At 52.9% G+C, this 24420-nt stretch overlaps 1 long non-coding RNA gene across 1 annotated transcript; it reads right to left on the bottom strand.

Moving 5' to 3' along the window:
• Positions 1–16379: 16379 nt before the first annotated feature.
• On the bottom strand, positions 16380–23581 carry LOC142069586 (uncharacterized). The gene is made up of 2 exons (XR_012665498.1): positions 22552–23581; positions 16380–20271 (listed from the first exon to the last, which is right to left on the bottom strand). It is a non-coding gene; the product is annotated as an uncharacterized LOC142069586 (long non-coding RNA).
• Positions 23582–24420: the final 839 nt, after the last annotated feature.

Below are 24420 nucleotides of genomic sequence, written 5' to 3'. Positions count from 1 at the left end.
CGTGCCAGGCTGGGTGTACTGGTTGGGTTGTCTCACATCGGGCGTGCCAGGCTGGGTGTACTGGTTGGGTTGTTGCACACTGGGTGTTCCAGGCTGGGTGTACTGGTTGGGTTGTCTCACATCGGGCGTGCCAGGCTGGGTGTACTGGTTGGGTTGTCTCACATCGGGCGTGCCAGGCTGGGTGTACTGGTTGGGTTGTCTCACATTGGGCGTGCCAGGCTGGGTGTACTGGTTGGGTTGTTGCACACTGGGTGTTCCAGGCTGGGTGTACTGGTTGGGTTGTCTCACATCGGGCGTGCCAGGCTGGGTGTACTGGTTAGGTTGTCTCACATCGGGTGTTCCAGGCTGGGGGTACTGGTTGGGTTGTTGCACACTGGGTGTTCCAGGCTGGGTGTACTGGTTGGGTTGTCTCACATCGGGTGTTCCAGGCTGGGGGTACTGGTTGGGTTGTTGCACACTGGGTGTTCCAGGCTGGGTGTACTGGTTAGGTTGTCTCACATCGGGTGTTCCAGGCTGGGGGTACTGGTTGGGTTGTTGCACACTGGGTGTTCCAGGCTGGGTGTACTGGTTAGGTTGTCTCACATCGGGCGTGCCAGGCTGGGTGTACTGGTTGGGTTGTCTCACATCGGGCGTGCCAGGCTGGGTGTACTGGTTGGGTTGTCTCACATCGGGCGTGCCAGGCTGGGTGTACTGGTTGGGTTGTCTCACATCGGGCGTGCCAGGCTGGGTGTACTGGTTAGGTTGTCTCACATCGGGCGTGCCAGGCTGGGTGTACTGGTTAGGTTGTCTCACATCGGGTGTTCCAGGCTGGGGGTACTGGTTGGGTTGTTGCACACTGGGTGTTCCAGGCTGGGTGTACTGGTTGGGTTGTCTCACATCGGGCGTGCCAGGCTGGGTGTACTGGTTAGGTTGTCTCACATCGGGTGTTCCAGGCTGGGGGTACTGGTTGGGTTGTTGCACACTGGGTGTTCCAGGCTGGGTGTACTGGTTGGGTTGTCTCACATCGGGTGTTCCAGGCTGGGGGTACTGGTTGGGTTGTTGCACACTGGGTGTTCCAGGCTGGGTGTACTGGTTAGGTTGTCTCACATCGGGTGTTCCAGGCTGGGGGTACTGGTTGGGTTGTTGCACACTGGGTGTTCCAGGCTGGGTGTACTGGTTAGGTTGTCTCACATCGGGCGTGCCAGGCTGGGTGTACTGGTTAGGTTGTCTCACATCGGGTGTTCCAGGCTGGGGGTACTGGTTGGGTTGTTGCACACTGGGTGTTCCAGGCTGGGTGTACTGGTTGGGTTGTCTCACATCGGGCGTGCCAGGCTGGGTGTACTGGTTGGGTTGTCTCACATCGGGCGTGCCAGGCTGGGTGTACTGGTTGGGTTGTCTGACATCGGGCGTGCCAGGCTGGGTGTACTGGTTGGGTTGTCTGACATCGGGCGTGCCAGGCTGGGGGTACTGGTTGGGTTGTCTCACATCGGGCGTGCCAGGCTGGGTGTACTGGTTGGGTTGTCTGACATCGGGCGTGCCAGGCTGGGTGTACTGGTTGGGTTGTCTCACATCGGGCGTGCCAGGCTGGGTGTACTGGTTGGGTTGTCTCACATCGGGCGTGCCAGGCTGGGTGTACTGGTTGGGTTGTTGCACACTGGGTGTTCCAGGCTGGGTGTACTGGTTGGGTTGTCTCACATCGGGCGTGCCAGGCTGGGTGTACTGGTTAGGTTGTCTCACATCGGGTGTTCCAGGCTGGGGGTACTGGTTGGGTTGTTGCACACTGGGTGTTCCAGGCTGGGTGTACTGGTTGGGTTGTCTCACATCGGGTGTTCCAGGCTGGGGGTACTGGTTGGGTTGTTGCACACTGGGTGTTCCAGGCTGGGTGTACTGGTTAGGTTGTCTCACATCGGGTGTTCCAGGCTGGGGGTACTGGTTGGGTTGTTGCACACTGGGTGTTCCAGGCTGGGTGTACTGGTTAGGTTGTCTCACATCGGGCGTGCCAGGCTGGGTGTACTGGTTGGGTTGTCTCACATCGGGCGTGCCAGGCTGGGTGTACTGGTTGGGTTGTCTCACATCGGGCGTGCCAGGCTGGGTGTACTGGTTGGGTTGTCTCACATCGGGCGTGCCAGGCTGGGTGTACTGGTTAGGTTGTCTCACATCGGGCGTGCCAGGCTGGGTGTACTGGTTAGGTTGTCTCACATCGGGTGTTCCAGGCTGGGGGTACTGGTTGGGTTGTTGCACACTGGGTGTTCCAGGCTGGGTGTACTGGTTGGGTTGTCTCACATCGGGCGTGCCAGGCTGGGTGTACTGGTTAGGTTGTCTCACATCGGGTGTTCCAGGCTGGGGGTACTGGTTGGGTTGTTGCACACTGGGTGTTCCAGGCTGGGTGTACTGGTTGGGTTGTCTCACATCGGGTGTTCCAGGCTGGGGGTACTGGTTGGGTTGTTGCACACTGGGTGTTCCAGGCTGGGTGTACTGGTTAGGTTGTCTCACATCGGGTGTTCCAGGCTGGGGGTACTGGTTGGGTTGTTGCACACTGGGTGTTCCAGGCTGGGTGTACTGGTTAGGTTGTCTCACATCGGGCGTGCCAGGCTGGGTGTACTGGTTAGGTTGTCTCACATCGGGTGTTCCAGGCTGGGGGTACTGGTTGGGTTGTTGCACACTGGGTGTTCCAGGCTGGGTGTACTGGTTGGGTTGTCTCACATCGGGCGTGCCAGGCTGGGTGTATTGGTTGGGTTGTCTCACATCGGGCGTGCCAGGCTGGGTGTACTGGTTGGGTTGTCTGACATCGGGCGTGCCAGGCTGGGTGTACTGGTTGGGTTGTCTGACATCGGGTGTGCCAGGCTGGGGGTACTGGTTGGGTTGTCTCACATCGGGCGTGCCAGGCTGGGTGTACTGGTTGGGTTGTCTGACATCGGGCGTGCCAGGCTGGGTGTACTGGTTGGGTTGTCTCACATCGGGCGTGCCAGGCTGGGTGTACTGGTTGGGTTGTCTCACATCGGGCGTGCCAGGCTGGGTGTACTGGTTGGGTTGTCTCACATCGGGCGTGCCAGGCTGGGTGTACTGGTTGGGTTGTCTCACATCGGGCGTGCCAGGCTGGGTGTACTGGTTGGGTTGTCTCACATCGGGCGTGCCAGGCTGGGTGCCCAAGTTGGGTTGTCTCACATCGGGCATGCCAGGCTGGGTGTACTGGTTGGGTTGTCTGACATCGGGCGTGCCAGGCTGGGTGTACAAGTTGGGTTGTCTGACATCGGGCGTGCCAGGCTGGGTGTACTGGTTGGGTTGTCTCACATCGGGCGTGCCAGGCTGGGTGTACTGGTTGGGTTGTCTCACATCGGGCGTGCCAGGCTGGGTGCCCAAGTTGGGTTGTCTCACATCGGGCGTGCCAGGCTGGGTGTACTGGTTGGGTTGTCTGACATCGGGCGTGCCAGGCTGGGTGTACTGGTTGGGTTGTCTCACATCGGGCGTGCCAGGCTGGGTGTACTGGTTGGGTTGTCTCACATCGGGCGTGCCAGGCTGGGTGCCCAAGTTGGGTTGTCTCACATCGGGCGTGCCAGGCTGGGTGTACTGGTTGGGTTGTCTGACATCGGGCGTGCCAGGCTGGGGGTACTGGTTGGGTTGTCTCACATCGGGCGTGCCAGGCTGGGTGTACTGGTTGGGTTGTCTCACATCGGGCGTGCCAGGCTGGGTGTACTGGTTGGGTTGTTGCACACTGGGTGTTCCAGGCTGGGGGTACTGGTTGGGTTGTCTCACATCGGGCGTGCCAGGCTGGGGGTACTGGTTGGGTTGTCTCACATCGGGCGTGCCAGGCTGGGTGTACTGGTTGGGTTGTCTGACATCGGGCGTGCCAGGCTGGGTGTACTGGTTGGGTTGTCTCACATCGGGCGTGCCAGGCTGGGTGTACTGGTTGGGTTGTCTCACATCGGGCGTGCCAGGCTGGGTGTACTGGTTGGGTTGTCTCACATCGGGCGTGCCAGGCTGGGTGTACTGGTTGGGTTGTTGCACACTGGGTGTTCCAGGCTGGGTGTACTGGTTGGGTTGTCTCACATCGGGCGTGCCAGGCTGGGTGTACTGGTTAGGTTGTTGCACGTTGGGTGTGCCAGGCTGGGGGTACTGGTTAGGTTGTTGCACGTTGGGTGTGCCAGGCTGGGGGTACTGGTTAGGTTGTTGCACACTGGGTGTTCCAGGCTGGGGGTACTGGTTAGGTTGTCTCACATCAGATGTGTCAGGCTGGATGTACAGGTTGGGTTGTCTGACATCGGGTGTGTCAGGCTGGGGATATTGGTTAAGTTGTCTCACATTGGGTGTTCCAGGCTGGGTGTACAAGTTGGGTTGTCTCACATTGGGCGTTCCAGGCTGGGTGTACAAGTTGGGTTGTCTCACATCGGGCGTGCCAGGCTGGGTGTACAAGTTGGGTTGTCTCACATCGGGCGTGCCAGGCTGGGTGTACAAGTTGGGTTGTCTCACATCGGGCGTGCCAGGCTGGGTGTACTGGTTGGGTTGTCTGACATCGGGCGTGCCAGGCTGGGGGTACTGGTTGGGTTGTTGCACACTGGGTGTTCCAGGCTGGGTGTACTGGTTGGGTTGTCTCACATCGGGTGTTCCAGGCTGGGGGTACTGGTTGGGTTGTCGCACACTGGGTGTTCCAGGCTGGGTGTACTGGTTAGGTTGTCTCACATCGGGTGTTCCAGGCTGGGGGTACTGGTTGGGTTGTTGCACACTGGGTGTTCCAGGCTGGGTGTACTGGTTAGGTTGTCTCACATCGGGCGTGCCAGGCTGGGTGTACTGGTTGGGTTGTCTCACATCGGGCGTGCCAGGCTGGGTGTACTGGTTGGGTTGTCTCACATCGGGCGTGCCAGGCTGGGTGTACTGGTTGGGTTGTCTCACATCGGGCGTGCCAGGCTGGGTGTACTGGTTGGGTTGTCTCACATCGGGCGTGCCAGGCTGGGTGTACTGGTTAGGTTGTCTCACATCGGGCGTGCCAGGCTGGGTGTACTGGTTGGGTTGTCTCACATCGGGCGTGCCAGGCTGGGTGTACAAGTTGGGTTGTCTCACATCGGGCGTGCCAGGCTGGGTGTACTGGTTGGGTTGTCTCACATCGGGCGTGCCAGGCTGGGTGTACTGGTTGGGTTGTCTCACATCGGGCGTGCCAGGCTGGGTGTACTGGTTGGGTTGTCTCACATCGGGCGTGCCAGGCTGGGTGTACAAGTTGGGTTGTCTCACATCGGGCGTGCCAGGCTGGGTGTACTGGTTGGGTTGTCTCACATCGGGCGTGCCAGGCTGGGTGTACTGGTTGGGTTGTCTCACATCGGGCGTGCCAGGCTGGGTGTACTGGTTGGGTTGTTGCACACTGGGTGTTCCAGGCTGGGTGTACTGGTTGGGTTGTCTCACATCGGGCGTGCCAGGCTGGGTGTACTGGTTGGGTTGTCTCACATCGGGCGTGCCAGGCTGGGTGTACTGGTTGGGTTGTCTCACATTGGGCGTGCCAGGCTGGGTGTACTGGTTGGGTTGTTGCACACTGGGTGTTCTAGGCTGGGTGTACTGGTTGGGTTGTCTCACATCGGGCGTGCCAGGCTGGGTGTACTGGTTAGGTTGTCTCACATCGGGTGTTCCAGGCTGGGGGTACTGGTTGGGTTGTTGCACACTGGGTGTTCCAGGCTGGGTGTACTGGTTGGGTTGTCTCACATCGGGTGTTCCAGGCTGGGGGTACTGGTTGGGTTGTTGCACACTGGGTGTTCCAGGCTGGGTGTACTGGTTAGGTTGTCTCACATCGGGTGTTCCAGGCTGGGGGTACTGGTTGGGTTGTTGCACACTGGGTGTTCCAGGCTGGGTGTACTGGTTAGGTTGTCTCACATCGGGCGTGCCAGGCTGGGTGTACTGGTTGGGTTGTCTCACATCGGGCGTGCCAGGCTGGGTGTACTGGTTGGGTTGTCTCACATCGGGCGTGCCAGGCTGGGTGTACTGGTTGGGTTGTCTCACATCGGGCGTGCCAGGCTGGGTGTACTGGTTGGGTTGTCTCACATCGGGCGTGCCAGGCTGGGTGTACTGGTTAGGTTGTCTCACATCGGGTGTTCCAGGCTGGGGGTACTGGTTGGGTTGTTGCACACTGGGTGTTCCAGGCTGGGTGTACTGGTTGGGTTGTCTCACATCGGGCGTGCCAGGCTGGGTGTACTGGTTAGGTTGTCTCACATCGGGTGTTCCAGGCTGGGGGTACTGGTTGGGTTGTCTCACATCGGGTGTTCCAGGCTGGGGGTACTGGTTGGGTTGTTGCACACTGGGTGTTCCAGGCTGGGTGTACTGGTTAGGTTGTCTCACATCGGGTGTTCCAGGCTGGGGGTACTGGTTGGGTTGTTGCACACTGGGTGTTCCAGGCTGGGTGTACTGGTTAGGTTGTCTCACATCGGGCGTGCCAGGCTGGGTGTACTGGTTAGGTTGTCTCACATCGGGTGTTCCAGGCTGGGGGTACTGGTTGGGTTGTTGCACACTGGGTGTTCCAGGCTGGGTGTACTGGTTGGGTTGTCTCACATCGGGCGTGCCAGGCTGGGTGTACTGGTTGGGTTGTCTCACATCGGGCGTGCCAGGCTGGGTGTACTGGTTGGGTTGTCTGACATCGGGCGTGCCAGGCTGGGTGTACTGGTTGGGTTGTCTGACATCGGGCGTGCCAGGCTGGGGGTACTCGTTGGGTTGTCTCACATCGGGCGTGCCAGGCTGGGTGTACTGGTTGGGTTGTCTGACATCGGGCGTGCCAGGCTGGGTGTACTGGTTGGGTTGTCTCACATCGGGCGTGCCAGGCTGGGTGTACTGGTTGGGTTGTTGCACACTGGGTGTTCCAGGCTGGGTGTACTGGTTGGGTTGTCTCACATCGGGCGTGCCAGGCTGGGTGTACTGGTTAGGTTGTCTCACATCGGGTGTTCCAGGCTGGGGGTACTGGTTGGGTTGTTGCACACTGGGTGTTCCAGGCTGGGTGTACTGGTTGGGTTGTCTCACATCGGGTGTTCCAGGCTGGGGGTACTGGTTGGGTTGTTGCACACTGGGTGTTCCAGGCTGGGTGTACTGGTTAGGTTGTCTCACATCGGGTGTTCCAGGCTGGGGGTACTGGTTGGGTTGTTGCACACTGGGTGTTCCAGGCTGGGTGTACTGGTTAGGTTGTCTCACATCGGGCGTGCCAGGCTGGGTGTACTGGTTGGGTTGTCTCACATCGGGCGTGCCAGGCTGGGTGTACTGGTTGGGTTGTCTCACATCGGGCGTGCCAGGCTGGGTGTACTGGTTGGGTTGTCTCACATCGGGCGTGCCAGGCTGGGTGTACTGGTTAGGTTGTCTCACATCGGGCGTGCCAGGCTGGGTGTACTGGTTAGGTTGTCTCACATCGGGTGTTCCAGGCTGGGGGTACTGGTTGGGTTGTTGCACACTGGGTGTTCCAGGCTGGGTGTACTGGTTGGGTTGTCTCACATCGGGCGTGCCAGGCTGGGTGTACTGGTTAGGTTGTCTCACATCGGGTGTTCCAGGCTGGGGGTACTGGTTGGGTTGTTGCACACTGGGTGTTCCAGGCTGGGTGTACTGGTTGGGTTGTCTCACATCGGGTGTTCCAGGCTGGGGGTACTGGTTGGGTTGTTGCACACTGGGTGTTCCAGGCTGGGTGTACTGGTTAGGTTGTCTCACATCGGGTGTTCCAGGCTGGGGGTACTGGTTGGGTTGTTGCACACTGGGTGTTCCAGGCTGGGTGTACTGGTTAGGTTGTCTCACATCGGGCGTGCCAGGCTGGGTGTACTGGTTAGGTTGTCTCACATCGGGTGTTCCAGGCTGGGGGTACTGGTTGGGTTGTTGCACACTGGGTGTTCCAGGCTGGGTGTACTGGTTGGGTTGTCTCACATCGGGCGTGCCAGGCTGGGTGTATTGGTTGGGTTGTCTCACATCGGGCGTGCCAGGCTGGGTGTACTGGTTGGGTTGTCTGACATCGGGCGTGCCAGGCTGGGTGTACTGGTTGGGTTGTCTGACATCGGGTGTGCCAGGCTGGGGGTACTGGTTGGGTTGTCTCACATCGGGCGTGCCAGGCTGGGTGTACTGGTTGGGTTGTCTGACATCGGGCGTGCCAGGCTGGGTGTACTGGTTGGGTTGTCTCACATCGGGCGTGCCAGGCTGGGTGTACTGGTTGGGTTGTCTCACATCGGGCGTGCCAGGCTGGGTGTACTGGTTGGGTTGTCTCACATCGGGCGTGCCAGGCTGGGTGTACTGGTTGGGTTGTCTCACATCGGGCGTGCCAGGCTGGGTGCCCAAGTTGGGTTGTCTCACATCGGGCATGCCAGGCTGGGTGTACTGGTTGGGTTGTCTGACATCGGGCGTGCCAGGCTGGGTGTACAAGTTGGGTTGTCTGACATCGGGCGTGCCAGGCTGGGTGTACTGGTTGGGTTGTCTCACATCGGGCGTGCCAGGCTGGGTGTACTGGTTGGGTTGTCTCACATCGGGCGTGCCAGGCTGGGTGCCCAAGTTGGGTTGTCTCACATCGGGCGTGCCAGGCTGGGTGTACTGGTTGGGTTGTCTGACATCGGGCGTGCCAGGCTGGGGGTACTGGTTGGGTTGTCTCACATCGGGCGTGCCAGGCTGGGTGTACTGGTTGGGTTGTCTCACATCGGGCGTGCCAGGCTGGGTGTACTGGTTGGGTTGTCTCACATCGGGCGTGCCAGGCTGGGTGTACTGGTTGGGTTGTTGCACACTGGGTGTTCCAGGCTGGGGGTACTGGTTGGGTTGTCTCACATCGGGCGTGCCAGGCTGGGGGTACTGGTTGGGTTGTCTCACATCGGGCGTGCCAGGCTGGGTGTACTGGTTGGGTTGTCTGACATCGGGCGTGCCAGGCTGGGTGTACAAGTTGGGTTGTCTGACATCGGGCGTGCCAGGCTGGGTGTACTGGTTGGGTTGTCTCACATCGGGCGTGCCAGGCTGGGTGTACTGGTTGGGTTGTCTCACATCGGGCGTGCCAGGCTGGGTGCCCAAAAATGAAGGCAGCCAAGACCAGTCACTGCTTTGGGAACCATTGGTCTGTGCGTTTTGCTGGTGCTGTAGAAATGCTCTGTGACAATTGCAATGTGTGGGACAAGCATCTCTCTTGGTGCAGGATTTCACAGCATGTTTCCTTGGGACAGTGACATTCTCACTCAGGAGCTTTTGCAATCTCTTTCGTTCAGCTGGTCCTAGCTTGGGGGCCCTGATTCTGTGTGTGCTGCACACCCAGATGGGTGGGCTGGCAGCCAGCACCAGGGCACATAGACGTCTGACTACCTGCCACCGACGGCTGCTGCTTTGGTTTGGGCTCTACACTGTGTCTGGAGACACTGGGCATGTGGCGGTGGCTCCACATGGCCACAGGGTCTCTCAGCCCCTGGGAATGCTGGCAGACAATGCACGCAGTCTCTGGGAGAAGGAGCCCCTTGCTGTGCTCTGCAGTGAGCCCACTTGCCAAGCCAAGAGTGATGTTAATGGGCTAGAAAAGCTGATGGCCCAGCTCCTTGACTAGAACGGTCACCCCCCCGTGGGGTTTGAGTGTGACTGGGAAGGTGTGAAGAGAGGGGGTGCTCAGGAAGATGGCCCCATGAAGCATCAGCCATCCCAACGGGTTGGGCACCCTGCGGGGGAAACGCCATGTGAGCGCTGTCGTGCTCTGTGCTGCTGGGCTTGCAGCGTTTGGGCTGTGCAATGTGGGAGGCCTTGTATCTCTGTGTGATCCAGGGGCGCACTCAGTGTTATCTCTGCCACATGAGCTAAGCTAACCAATGAGGCAAATGAAGGATGAACGTTGCCTGCAAAGTGCGGAAGGTGGGGAGTAGGAGAGACCTGTCTCCTCGAGCTGCTTTCTCTGGGTTAAACAATATTAACTCGTTTGAAGAAACAGCTACAGAAATGAGCAGATGAGACAGTTTGGAGGGATCACAAATATCCAACCCGCAGGGATGGAGCGGTAAAACATATTGGTTTCCATGGATAGACTCCCAAAGCACGTCACCCTCTTTCCCCTCCTGCACGGCAGCTCTTGATAACAGAAACCAGCGCTGGTTTCCTAACCTCACTATCTTTGTCATAAAAAATGAACAGCAGCAGTTTATAAGCAAACCAAAAATAAAACCAAACAAACAACAGCCAAGAGCTTCTATTCTGAGCGGCAATGAAACCTGTGGCTTCCCAGCTTGGCTTTTCACTTCTGGTTTGCAAGAATCCAGAAAGCCTCAGAAACAAAACTGGCTGTTTTCTTTACAAGAAGGAAAGGAAAGTGAAGCTCTCCCCTAAATTACTGCAATTCAGGGCGTAGATCCCACAGGGCAGCCAGGAACCTGAGCCCAGGATCTCTCCTCCCCTCCTCATGGCAGCTCATTCTGCTCTCACTGGAGAACCCCTGGAACTGCCCACCCAGCCAGTGGACTCATGTCTATTCACTCTGCACATTACCAGAGCCAGGGCTCCCCGTGGGACCTGGGGACCCTTGGCCTCACCTTTCAAACAGTTGGGGGGTGGGGTGCAGCTCTCCATCCTGCACCTACACATGAGGGTAGCTGTGTGACAGCAGGAGTCGGGCTGGGCTGCAAGGAGGGAGATCACCAAGAGCTCTCCCTGTGCTTCTGATTGTCTGCTGCTAGTGGCCATCGAATGGGACTAACCACCTTAAAGGGACACAATACTTCTGCATCTCCCTCAGCGCAGGGCAGCCTTGCACAGGGACAGGGACAGTCTGACCTGAATTGCAGCCCTCTGGCTCCTGACAAATTACCAGTGCAGCCCTTGGCTAGGCAGTTTGGCTCCCTGTGGCCATAGCCGACAGGAGAAGGCCTAGGCCAGGCTTTGAGCTGAAGCGAACTCTGCTGGCAAAGCCAAGCCATGCCAAGAGCTGCTGTGGTCCAGAGAGGTGCAGAGTCAGTGGGGAGGTGATCAGGGGACCCGGGATGGGCAAGGGCAGTGTGCAGTGGGGAGCATCTCACTGCTTGTCATGAACATTTTGCCAAGTGGCTTTGGTTGCTGTAAGATGCTGCGGTTCAGAGGGAGAGGAACAAGGAATTTGCTATGGCAGCCTGTGCTGCCGGCTGCCATAGGTAGCGCTTGCTTCCCATAGTGACCTCACAGGAGGCTCTCACAGGCCAGAGTAAATCCCATTGCAGCAGCCCGGAGTCTATGGGCTTGGCATCTGCTCGTGTTTACATGTTCTTAGAGCCACATCTTGAGACTCCTGCTGCTGGCTGTTGCCCTGGGCTGACTCTGACACATAGGCAACAGCGACTTCATTCCCCAGTTTCTAACTTACCTGCCTTGCTGCACGGTTGATGTGCACTTCCCAAGCTGCTGCAGGAGCTCTAGGTTAGTCGAGATCCAGCACTGACGGGTGAGGAGCCCAGGGACGGGGCCAGGACATCTCATCCTCCCTGAGAGAATGCAGCCAATTCCAAGCTGCCCACCTGGACAAATTACCTTGGCTCCTCCACTTGAAAGCAAAGCGGGGAGTGCCAGCAATCCCAGCCTCCTGGGAAGGAAATACCACTCTCTGGGCAGCAAGAGAGAGCCAGCTCCATCCAATCCCAGCTGGGCTTATCACATCAGCCCCTTCAATTGGCCGGGGGCTAGTCGATTTCAGAAAGGCCACCAGCCCTTGCTGTGCAATCTTGGGGGTTTTGCAAGCACCAGCACTGACAGAATAAGCAGTTAAACAAATATTATCTCCTGCTGTAACGTTGTTATTGTGGGCCACAAACCACAGGCAGCTTGGCCCAGCTCCAGGAACAAGAAGCAGTGAAGAGCCCTGTGTAAATATTCCCCGGTTAGCACTTATTTCTGAGATGCAGCATCAGCTTTGAGTCTCTCCCAAGAAAAAATGGAGAGACAATGGCTAGCAGGCAAATACCAGGCCACCTCAGCACAATGTTTGCCAGCAGGAGAGAGGACCATGGAAATGTGCTTCCTCTGGGCAGTGCTCTGGGGCAGCTCGTCTACAGTCCCCAGAGCCCAGCCAGAGGGGCTCAGGCCAGCATCTAAGCAGGCAGGTGCATTCATTGCCTGGGAAACAGGGGAGCTTGCTGCAAGGAGGGGGCATCCTGTACCTGTAGGGCTTCAGCTTTGGGGTAATGTGGACAGAGTAGAGCTGAGCCTGCTGGATTAGAGCATTCCTGGCCTCTCGACAAAGCTCTACATAATATTTGTTTCACTGTCAAAATAATCACACTGTCCCCCACGCTCCTGGTGGACAGATGCTGGTTCGTGACCCCTCGCCCTGTGAGTGCTTCTACCACAGAGAAGCGCCCGAGCACTGAGCTACAAAACCCTCCAGGGAGACTCTTCGTATTGGTTGTTTCTTTTTCATTACTTTGATGGTGCTCACATGCAAAGGTGCTAACGGCCAGGTAGCTAGATTATGTGGAAGAGAATTGGCAGCCAGATGCTTTCTTTGAAGCAGTGCGAGTTTTCTTACCCTTCCAGGTTTCCTACACTTGTGCTTTCAGAGGACCAGCTACATTCCAACATCTCTCCCTGTGAGGGCAGCGTCCCGGGGAATGCACCGCTTAGGAGGAATTTTCCTGCTCTGCCAAATCTGGCAGTTAGTTGATTTTGTGAGCTAGTTCACAGTGCCAGGGTGGAGGGAGGGCTCAGAGGTCATGGTACTCACCCAGGGTGGTGGGAGGCCTGGCTTTAATTCCCAGCTCTGGTACAGACATGGGGTGTGACTTAGGGCACGTCACCGAGGGCTGGATTCGCTAGGGGGACTCAGGTGCTGCACCATTCAGCGCGGCAATGCTCAGAACCTAGGCGGCCTGGAATTCACGGCCCTGAGTTAGGTGCCAGGTTCCTCGTGTGTTGTATGGGGAGAGTTAGGAACCTAACAAGGGATTCAGTGCAGGAGCTGCCTAAGCCAGCCAATGGGAAACCCTGAGTATGGGGGTGGGACCCGAACCCGGCCCCTCAGAAGTGGTGTAGCACCTTGCTCTGCTTGGGATTCATGGCTGAGAGTCCTCTCCTGCAGGTGGGCACCTCAGCTGCACCAGCTGTTTCTTGTGGAACCCCCTGACCTCATTATGGCCAATAGCCCAGGGGGCAGGGCCCGCTGCTGGTTTTCCAAGCCCTGCCTGCCTGACTTGGAGCAGAGACTGGAACCCACAGCCCTTCCCCACAAGTCCATGCTCTAACCACGGGGCTGCAGTATGGGTGTCTCTCCATCCTGCCTGTTCCACTTTGATTAAATAATTAAATATTCCTTCATTGAGAGAGAGAAACTCTATGGCCCAGTGCCTGGGGCACTCCTGGGGTGGGAGACAGGGACCAGCCTCCCTGCCCCAAAGCAGCTATTTATTTGTACGCAGTGGAACAAGTTCTGTCGGAGAGCTTGTACGAGCTCCACAGGCCTCTCCTGTGACATGGGAGAGCCAAGGCCAAATCCCTTGGCCAGTTCAGACGGGGGAGCTGAACCTGGGTTGCCCACCTCCCAGCCGAGGGCGCTACCCGCTGGGGAGCCCTTCTCCAGTAGTTCTGTGTGCCGTTAATGTGCTCTGAGACCCCTACCAGGCTGGGCCCACAGGTGACGTAGGCAGGGAAACGTCTAGTTTGAGTCTCCAGCTGGGGCTTAGGCACAACGTACCTCGGAGCCTACACTGTGGTGGCAGAAGCTTGGTGCCTAGGGGACTCTTCAAGCTTGGTGCCTAGGTGGCAATGTAGGCGGTTAGGGATTTTAAGCACCTGCAGGGTGGTGGGAGGATCCCCATGGTGCCTAGAGTGGCAGTTAGGTGCCTTCTGTGGCTCTAGCCCTTTGTCTCTCTGTGCTTAGTGCCCATCAGTAAGGGAGAATGGCCCTGCCCTGCCTCAGGGCATAGGGTGATATACACACAGGGCCCTTTGGTTTCTGTTTTGATTTTATTTAATTTTCTCCGGGAATTGATCAATGTTTATTACCAACAACAAAAACTGGGGAAAATCAGTGCAAAAAACTATAAATAATTTTTCTGGGTAAATATCGGGGTTTATTTTGGAGGGTGGAAAAAAAGTGGGGGGAATGGAGTCAGTAGATTAATGCTTCGAATTCCGTTCATCAGTGTGGTTTGCTGCAGAACTAAACCAAAACTCAAAACCTAAGGCCACCTCTGAGTTTAAGAAAACAATAGATCTCTAATCCCCAAATAAAACTTTTCATTTGAATAAACAGTTTATTGTTGTAGACTGAGCACTATTAGTCTATAAATATTTACATTTAATAATTGGGCCCCACCATTTGCAGCGCATACACTCAACTTCGCCCTTTCCTTCTGGTTTTGTTTTTTAAATTTTGAATACTTCCTTGTGTTCTGAAACGTATTCTGAGACAGATTTTCGTTTTTTTCCCATCTTAGTGTGTCAGATCTTTACACCATCATCTGCTAACAGTTTGACATGTGTATGTTGTGGGCATGAGGGTCATCAGTACATTCAGAGGCGCATGCCCTTCAGAGCTTGCATGCGTGCCTGTTTGTTTATTGTGTGTATCTTCTAGCCTAATACTTACTTCAACAGGCAGCTTTGCATATATACACAGATGAATGTATTATTATAATATCTCATGCAATGTAGTATATTTTCCTAATAAAACAAGCTAGTTTTTACATGTTTGAATGAAACAAAAGTAGGGTGAAAATCCAAAAAAAATGAATAATAGTTTTTGTAAAACCCGGGAATTTTTCGGTAAAAATTGGTTTAAACTGAAAATGAAGGGGCTTATAAATTGTGACAAAATTCCTGCTCTACCTTGGTGGGTCTTGCGCTTATTGGTGGATTTGCTTGCCTTGAAGCTTCACGGCAGCCCTCAGCTTGGCCGTTTTTCTGAACCCACAGTCCAGGTCGACTCCTCCTGTGTCTGACCAGGAGTTGGGAGGTTTGGGGGAACCTGGGCCCGCCCTCTACTCAGGTTCCAGCCCAGGGCCCTGTGGCATGCAGCTGTCTAGAGTGCCTCCTGGAACAGCTGTGTGACAGCTACAACTCCCTGGGCTACTTCCCCATGGCCTCCTCCCAACACCTTCTTTATCCTCACCATAGGACTTTCCTCCTGGTGTCTGATAATGCTTGTACTCCTCAGTACTCCAACAGTACGTGTTCTCACTCTCAGCTCCTAGTGCCTCTTGCTCCCAGCTCCTCACACGCACACCACAAACTGCAGTGAGCTCCTTTTAAAACCCAGGTGCCCTGATTAGCCTGCCTTTAAGTGATTATAGCAGCTTCTTGATTGGCTGCAGGTGTTCTAATCAGCCTGTCTTAATTGTCTCCAGAAGGTTCCTGATTTTTCTGGAACCTTCCCTGTTACCTTACCCAGGGAAAAGGGACCTACTTAGCCTGGGGCTTATATATCTGCCTTCTATTACTCTCCTATAGCCATCTGGCCCGACCCTGTCACAAAATACATTAAAGATTGTGTTGAGACACAGTCCCTAGTATGCTGCACTGCTAAATTGTGAATATCAGAGCATGAATTCAGGCTGTTTGCATCGATACCACATGCTAGCGTATCATGAACTCAACAGAACACACATTTCCTACAACAGAAATGGCAACACACTGGTTGAAGTTGATTCTAGTGATAGGGATTGTTGCTTGGTGCAAGTTACCCAGAAGTTACTTGTTGATTCTTGGAATTTCTCACAGCCCAACAAGTCAAAGAGAGCAGTCATTTGTTGGTTCTTTGTGCCGGTATGTACAGTGAACAATGCTTCTGAAAGCCTACAAAGCCCTGCTTGGCTAATGCTGCCAATGACCAAAATACTTCTTGGTGTCCAGTTACATTTGGCATTTTTTCTCTGAGAAAAATGACACTATTTTTTGTGAAAATTAAAAACTCTGCTTGCAGAGTTTCCATTGAGTACCCACATACAGTGCCTGTCTGGCCCAGAGCAGAGTGCAGTGCATCTGCAGAGTACCTGTATGCAGTGTCTGTCTGGCCCAGAGCAGAGTGCAGTATGGCTATATCACACTTTTGCTGCTGGGCTCTAAGGGAAGAGCATTGTGAAAGCATTGAGCCATCATGCTGACAGTTTGTTTGGCTATCCCCATGTTATGGGTTCGATCACAGAGACCCCCTTGGGACTGTCACCTGACATGCTGAATTTACATCTGAGCCCATTTTCCCTGCCAGCTTGGGACTCCAGAACCCTGCCTTGTGTAGCCAGACACGCTAGCCTACTTCAACACAGACCCAGGTCTGGTCCACACCCGCAAAGCTGCAGTGCTTTAAGTGAAAACAGCTCTGCAGGTCACTTATCTCCAGCAACCAGACACCCGGCTCCCAATAAGATTCAAATCCGTTTTACTCTGTATAAAGCTTATACAGGGTAAACTCATAAATTGTCCGCCCTCTATAACACTGATAGAGAGATATGCACAGCTATTTGCTCCCCCAGGTATTAATCACTTACTCTGGGTTAATTAAAAAACAAAAGTGATTTTATTAAGTATAAAAAGTAGGATTTAAGTGGTTCCAAGTAATAACAGACAGAACAAAGTAAGTTACCAAGCAAAATAAAACAAAACACGCAAGTCTAAGACTAATATATTAAGAAACTGATTACAGGTAAATCTCACCCTCAGAGATGTTCGAATAAGCTTCTTTCACAGACAAGACTCCTTCCTAGTCTGGGTGCAATCCTTTCCCCTGGTACAGTCCTTGTTAGTTCCAGTAACTAGGGGTTTTCTCATGACTGGCAGCCCCCTTTGTTCTCTTCCACCCCCTTTTATAGCTTTGGCACAAGGCGGGAATCTTTTGTCTCTTTGGGTCCCCACCTCTCTTTCTAAATGGAAAAGCACCAGGTTTAAGATGGATTCCAGTTCAGGTGACATGATTACATGTCATGGTAAGACCTCCTTCTTCATTACCTAGGAGGTGGCCGACAAGTACACAGGAAGGCTTGCAGGTAAACAAACCCATTCACAGTTCATTGATTCTGAAGCACCCCTAATGGCTTCCACTTAATGTGTTTACATCAGTAATACAAATTTATGTCTTATTCTCCTAACTCCAGACATAGAACTAATAAATGCAAACAAATAGGATGACCACACTCAGTAGATTATAATGATACCTTTGTAATGATACCTTATGAGACACCTTTTGCATAAAGTATATTCCAGTTACATCATAGTCACATTCCAAGCATATTTTCATAAAACATTATGGAGTGCAACGTCACACCCCCACGTAAGGATCAGGCCTTTTCCTGTAGCCATATTGTAAGGTCTGAGGCCTTTGTCTGGAGCCACATTAGGAGAGCAGCAGTCATTAGCTAAGAAGCAGGAAGTCGCATCCTCTCATTCCATCTAAATTACATTAAAACAAGGTAATATTGGGCTGTTAAGAAGGCTCCTGTCCTAATAGCACCTACCATCACCAGATAAAGAAACAGATCTTAAAATGGTTAAAGAAAACTTTGTTTGATGGCATTCTGTCAGGCAAGAAATCACGTATCAACAGTTGTGATTGTAAAATCTATACTTCTATTGTTTTGCCTTTATAGTCTCTACTTCACTATTGTTTATTTGCATGGTCTCTGTCTGGTTCTTTGATTGTTTCTGTCTGTTGCATAACTAATTTTGCTAGATGTAAATCAATTAAAGTGGTGGGATATGATTGGTTAAAGGATTGTTTTACAATATGTTAGGATTGGTTAGAAAATTCTATAGTAATATTTTAGTAAAATGATTGGTTAAGGTACTGCTAAGCAGGACTCAAGAGGAAGATCTTGGGAACCAACTCCAGGGCACAGCCCTAAGATCAGAGCTGCCAGACCTCAACACCCTGCCAACCACACCATGCAGAAGCTGGAGTCCACAGAGGGACCTGATCCTGACTGGCCATCAAGAAAAGTTCATCTGCCTTATTGGGAGTTATATGCTTAGCATGTGCATTCTATTTTGGTGATTGTTAATAAATAGAGGTTAAGTAGGATATTACTGTGAAAGGCTCTTTCACTGGTTAAAGACCCCTCTAACCTGCAGCTTATAAGGTTACACCTTGAGCCTACAGAAGGGTAAGGGTGGGTGCCTAAATTAACAAGGTTACCTAGGAACAGGGTAAGGGTGGGTGCCCCTAGAGTGTGTGAGTAACAGAGAATTTTGTGCGGGTAACACCCAGATCTCATTGTCTTTTCCCAATTCCTTCCCCACTTAGAATAATAAATGAGCATGTTTTCCTGTGGTCTTATTATCTTGTGATTAAAATCCCATCCCCGGCCACATGGTTTATAAACAGCACTGGGCATGAATGTAATAAACAAACTTGCATTAAAATAAGGCCAAATATCACTGGCTCTGCAGAGATGAAATTGCCTGGTTCTATTAACTCTTGAACAGCTGGGCTCCTTGTCCCGTCCAGCCACACCCAGCCAGTCATACCGCAGCAGTGGGCTCTTGAGCTGAACCTTTGGCATGTCTGTAGGGCCAACAAAAGCAGCCACTGATCTGGAGTGCCTCAGTTATGTCTTCTGTTCCGAATCCAAATTCAGCACCCACTTAGAAAACGTTCTCATGAGTGTGACGGTCAGTTAATGCTACAGCCAAAGATGCTGCGGGCTCTCGTCAGGATGCTCTGCTCTGCCCAGACATTGTTTCTGGACTGGATTCACTCAGTGCTAGCATTTAAAAAGAAATAAAAATGAACAAAAGGTTAAATAAATATGAACTTCTCCAAGCACACAGGTCCCGGCTTCTGCGGGAAGGACAGAGGAGAGATGATCTTGAACCAAAGCGATGTTGGCTCTCCCATGTGGATCCTTCTACTGGGCTAACCCAAGACTCCCAGTCAGAGTTCTGAGGCTTGGACAGTCTGAACGCTGGGCCTGGATCGGCAGTGTTTGGCTGAAGCCCATCTCTAGTTTACAGTGAATGGGTGACTGCGCTGGGTTTCCAGATTTTGCCATATGCGAGAGAGGGAGAAAGGTGGGGGCAAAGCTGGAGAGGGTGGAGAGAGTGAACAAACTGTGTCTGACTACAGGCCCAGTTGTGACATCTGAAAATGGGACCCCTCTAAGAAATCAGGGTCTGACTGTCCTTCCAGAAGGGATGAGTCTTTCCCATTGACTTAATGGGAATTACTCAGATCTGGCAGGGGAAGTGAGGGGCTGCATCTAGGTCACCACTGGTGGAAGTTGCAGTCCTAGATCTGGGTGACTGAGACAGAAGAAATCATGGAAATCCTAAGCCAGACCTTGGTGGAGACAGTAAATGCTCCCCTGACTTCATGGCTACGGCATCCATAATGTCCCAACCAACAGGGCCGCTTGGGGTGAAGAGCAGGCTGGTGATTCCAGAATGTCTCTGCTTAGAACCAGAGCTGTGTTCATTTCACTCAGAGAAGTTCCCTGTTTACCTGGGGAACAAGACTTCTCCAGCTCAACTCAACTGGCTGCCTCCATGGGGACAAATCTATGTCGAGGGGACACAAATGCACATGCTTCTCAGGTAGAGTTTTTGCCAGTTCCACATCAGCATGAGCGTTGGATCTGTGTCCCTCCTGGCTAGCAGGAGCATGGGAGTGCTGGGGCCACAGTAACACTAGCCTGCAGAAGGGGAGGGTGCCAGCTTCTCTCAGACAGGTGGTAACTAGACCTGTGCTCAATAAATCAACTCTTGGCTTCAACTGGGAGAACTCTTGTCAGGAGACAAATGTAGCCAGTGAACATAGCCTTCTTCTGTCTCTGTAAATATATTGACTTTTTCTCCAGTTTTTTCAGTCCAGGCTGACAGGAGCGAACATCACCATGGTTGTGGGAGTGGAGCAAGAACTAACGTGTCCTCTAGTCTCTGGGTGAGTCCTACCTGGTGTCACTAGCAAACTTTGCTGCTATGATTTGGGGTCACAGTGGACCCTTTGCTGTTTGCAGCTGCAGGCAGTGGTGGGGACCTGACGTGCCCCTTTGCATCTAAAGCCTGGATGCACCTGAGTCACCTCCAAGCTGGTTTGCTGCAGCGCTCTTGAGTAGGACCAGTCTTGGAATGGATGCAGAAGCTGTGGCTGGTGCAGAGCACAGCAGCTCAGCTCCTCTGTGGGACGAGCAGTTCTGGATGTGTCTCACCAGCGTTCTGTGCTGCTTTGCACATTTGCGGGTAGATTGTTGAAAGCCATGAATGCTCTGGGTCCCTGTCATCTGGGAAAGTCCTGATCTTCCCCTGGCCCAGTTCTCAGGGCATTGCTCTCCAAGCCTGAGGATGGAGCTTTCTCAGCTGAGGGCCTTTACCCTGGGGGAAGCCAGAGCCTGAGACAGGTGAGCTGCAGGGGGTGATGCCAGGCTTGCTCAGCACATCAGTAGAACTGGGTAAATACTGAAAAAATACATATATGAATTGAACCATTTCTTAGCAAATTTCCACAAAATCCATCACGGGATCATTCTGCCAGCCCTGCAGGATGGTCACATGTTTAATGAAAGAACGCGGTTTAATGAAAGACCCACTGCAGGGCATGGAAAAGGGCAGTATTTGAACCAAGCCATTTAGTAACTAGCTCTTGTGTATAGAAACAGAGACTGCCACTGATGGCTACAGCTGCTTGGAGATCCTTGGATAGAGCCCTATTCCTCTAGGAGTGCAGATCTGTCCAAATGAAGCACTTCCCAATATTGGGCCAACTTAACCAGAATTTTGGGTTTTTTTGGGGAGGGAACCCAACTAAACCAAAAAACGAGAAAAAAACCTTAATATTGTCAAAATCTCCTGCTTCACCCGTGTCAGAACAAACCGTTTCTATTTGGAAATGCCTTTTCACTTTGAATGGTTTTATTTTGTATTATGATCTGTGCTATAATATCTGAAATGATACTATATACTTATATAATTATTGAAATTAAAACAAAATGTTTCAAACAACCGAATTTTCTCCCCCGACTTTTCCTTCACAGAGAATTGAGAAATTTTCAGTTTTCGCTCCAATTTGCAATGAAGCCAAAGCTCAAAATCCTTCACAAAACAGAACTTTCACCTGCACAGGTCGACTAATGGTACCAGGCAAATATACACATGTAACAATTTGTCACTGCAAAGTTTGTCTCTCTCTCTCTCTGACTTTTCAGCTCCCCTTTGCACCAAACAGAGCAGCTCTTGCTGAGTGTCAGGTTTTGTCCTTTCCTTCTGCACGTGCCCTCGGCATCTTGATTTTTGTTTCTCTTGTTCAGTGTGTCAGGGCTGGGAGAGGAGCAGCTGCTCTGCTCTCAGCACAAAAGGCACTGAGGAAGATGAGGGTGAATGAAAAGGAGAAGAAGTGGGAGCGAGGAAAAGGAGGATCGGATGGTAGCAGGCAGAGATGGAGGAAGGCAAGTGAGAAGGAAGCAGCAGCAGGAGAAGAGGACAAGAAAACAAACCTAGAAAATAACTCCTGTCCTACGTGGATGGTGAATGCGGGCATTTAAACCTCCGTCTCCACCCCTACAATGTTCCCTCTCCGAAACTGGGTGACATGGTCCCCTATATTGCCAGCTGACAGTGCAGCGATTGCCACGGTGTCACCAGCTTGTTCAATCACATGACTTTGACTGACTGTGGCAGGTTTTCCCCCCTCTATATGTGCAGTACACTCTCTGAGTGAGCTGTAAATACCACAGGGCTTCCTGTGTTGCTCTGCAAGGGGAAAGCTGCTTCCCAGCAGGGGAAGGCAGCAACAAGCTTCTTTTTGGGTGCAGGCAGGTGCACGTGGCATGGAGGATTTTGTGGGAGAATCCTGCTGTTCCCAGGGCTGGGCGAGCATGTGGCTGGGGTGCATTCCATGCAGGCCAGCACAGGCCCAGCACAGAGCAGCACAAGGGTCACATTGCCCTGGGCATGTCAGCAGAGAAACTCTGTTCAGTTGAAAAATGCCAATTCATCTAGCATGAAATATTTTGTGGAAACATCTCAGATTTGATGGAATTTTGTTGACTCAAAGGCAGGGTTCCCAGCTGGTCTGGAAGTCTGGAAGCCCTGGGGTCCCCGGCCCCTGGGAAGTCTGCATGGTGTTGGAGCTGCAGGCCCTGGAAGCCCAAGTAGCTGCTGACTGAAATTGACATGGGTCTTGTCAGTTGCTCACTGCCAGGCACTAGGAGCAGCTATGAAACTGACAAGAACCAAGTCAATTTCAGGCAGGGATTGCTTGGGCTTGGAGGGAGCCGGCTTCCTTTGAGAAATACCATCAAAATTTCACAGAATTTCTTGTTCGCGGGATATTTTGAAGCAATTCGCTTTGATCCAAATTGGAACCAAACCCTGTCTCCCAGCTCCATGTCCTCTGACTGGTGGAAATTTTGATAATACAATGTCATTGGAAATGGGTCAAGTTGGGTCTTTTTCAAAAGACTTTTCCCCCATGAACATAGTGGTACCAAACATGGCAGACCTAGAACAATTATTTAGATATATATTTAAGAAAATGTTTTTTAAATTATACTTTGACTATGACAGGTTATGCATTGCTGACGTAAAACAGACACTGATCTTTGGTAATCCTAGGGCAATTAGCCTTGACAAGTAGGACTGAAAACATTTATTCATCAATGTCTCCATCAGTGTTGTCTCCATCTAGGGCACCACTGCTGGACACATTGTCACACTGAGCCTCATCCATGTGGTACTCACCCATCTCCATACAAGGCAGGCTGCTGGCCAAACATCTGCAGGTGGTGAGCATCTGGTCTTTGCACAGAAGCAGATGAAGGATTGATTCAGGAGCGCATGGTATTTTGCATGTAACTGGTGTGATCAGTCCATCCTCCAAGAACCATCCATACTGAAGAGGGGAGAGTAGCTTTGGATGCGCTTAATCATCCCAGAGCCATTCCATTGCTTGATAATTTGCCCTTTCGATAGCAGATACAAATGCAGGCCTTGTGGGTGGCAATTTGTCTCTGTTTGTCTGTTTCTTGGAAAACATTCGCCGTAATGTTGGTCTTCAAAGAGTAAACTTGGCACACGAACGCCGCCAGTGTATTTATGACCTCATCAGCGACTGTCTCAGCCACAGAGTGAGGAAAGCGTCTTTGGAGGCTGAAGCAAATGCCTTCCAGTACGATCATTTGGTCTTTCCTACAGCCCCTTGTCATGGCAGGTTGTGCACACGCTGCACAGTTGTGTATGTGCTGGAAACCTGCCTTTCACTCAAGCACTCGTACATGAGGCTCTGTGGCAAACAGCAGCCGTGTGCTCCACTTGCTCACTGTCATTCTTGCTGGTGCTGATGTCACTGCGACCACTGATGCACACTTATGAAGTTCAGGTCCCCCATCTTTTCAGCTAAGGATCCGTGAAACTCCCATGTACTGCAGGGAAAAATGCTTTTCTGTAAAAATGTAGCAGCTGCAAACAGAGTCTTCATATGACTGTTGACACCGGTGCTTTCCTCTGCTTTTGATAGCGCCCCCGCCCCCGGTCTTTTGCAGCTTTTAAGGGTATGTTCCATGATTCATTTGTGAGGATAGGATTGCTAAAAACTGCGTCCATATCACACAGTTCATCTTCAACCAGTGTTTTCAGAGCCTTTGTCCTAAGCTTTTGTTCCTCTCCAGTCCCGTTCAAAGCACATATTTCTCTGTGCTTAGTCTCTGCATCAGCCATTGCCACCATCCCCCCTGGCATCTGAGCCTCTGCAAGGAAATTTATGAGCTCTAGCTGAGGCACACAGTTTGCAGTAGTAAAATCAGTATTTGTTTCTGTTACTTTTACCTTTTGACACGTCACATTGCAGACATTGTTGGGGTAGCAAACGACGTAATACGCCACGTGCTTGCATGGGCCTCTTTGGATCAATGCACTCATTTGACTTTACTTTCCATGCAACTGTCTCACTAAGAGTGACTGCTTCATGCTGTTTCTCACCAGCATAGGTGACACATGGGGGAGTAGGTGGGGGCAAGTGCCCCCCGTATATTTGCTTGTCCTGCGGGGGCTGAGGGAGAGGGTGCGGCTCTGTCCTTCTCTCGCCATGCCGGTGCCCGGTACGCTTGGCCCCTGTCCCTGGCAGCCGGGCCTGGGTGGGGAGCGGAGGGGGCGGGACATGTTGCTGTTCTGTGCAGTGCAGCGGCTGCCTGTGAGAGCCCGGCTGGGGCGGCGGTGGTGGCGGCCGGGATCTCTCGCGGGCAGCTGCTGCGCTGCACAGAGCAGCAACCCGGAGCAGCCACCTTCAGCGGGCGTGAGAAGCGGCTGTGTCCTGCCGCCTCTGCTCCCCGGCTGGGCCTGGCTGCCAGGGAGAGCAGCCGAACATGCCGGGGGTGGGGGCAACGGGAGCACAAAGCCCCCCTGCAGGTAGCTCTGTCACTGGGCAGAGGAGACACATGGGGAGGTCACATGTCCTGCCCCCTGTATTAGGACGCAAGAGTCTATGCTCACCGGTCTCACGTGTTGAAACTGCTTAACTGATACCGTCAGGCTTCTGGCTAACTGCAGAAGAAGCAGGTGTTGGTCTCAAAATGTACATGCTCTGAGACCTCCCGTAAGCCAAGTCTCACCCAC

The sequence above is a fragment of the Caretta caretta genome, chromosome 19, assembly GCF_965140235.1.
Source record: "Caretta caretta isolate rCarCar2 chromosome 19, rCarCar1.hap1, whole genome shotgun sequence".
Classification (NCBI taxonomy): Eukaryota; Metazoa; Chordata; order Testudines; family Cheloniidae; genus Caretta; species Caretta caretta.
This window is presented reverse-complemented; position numbering and strand designations above follow the sequence as displayed.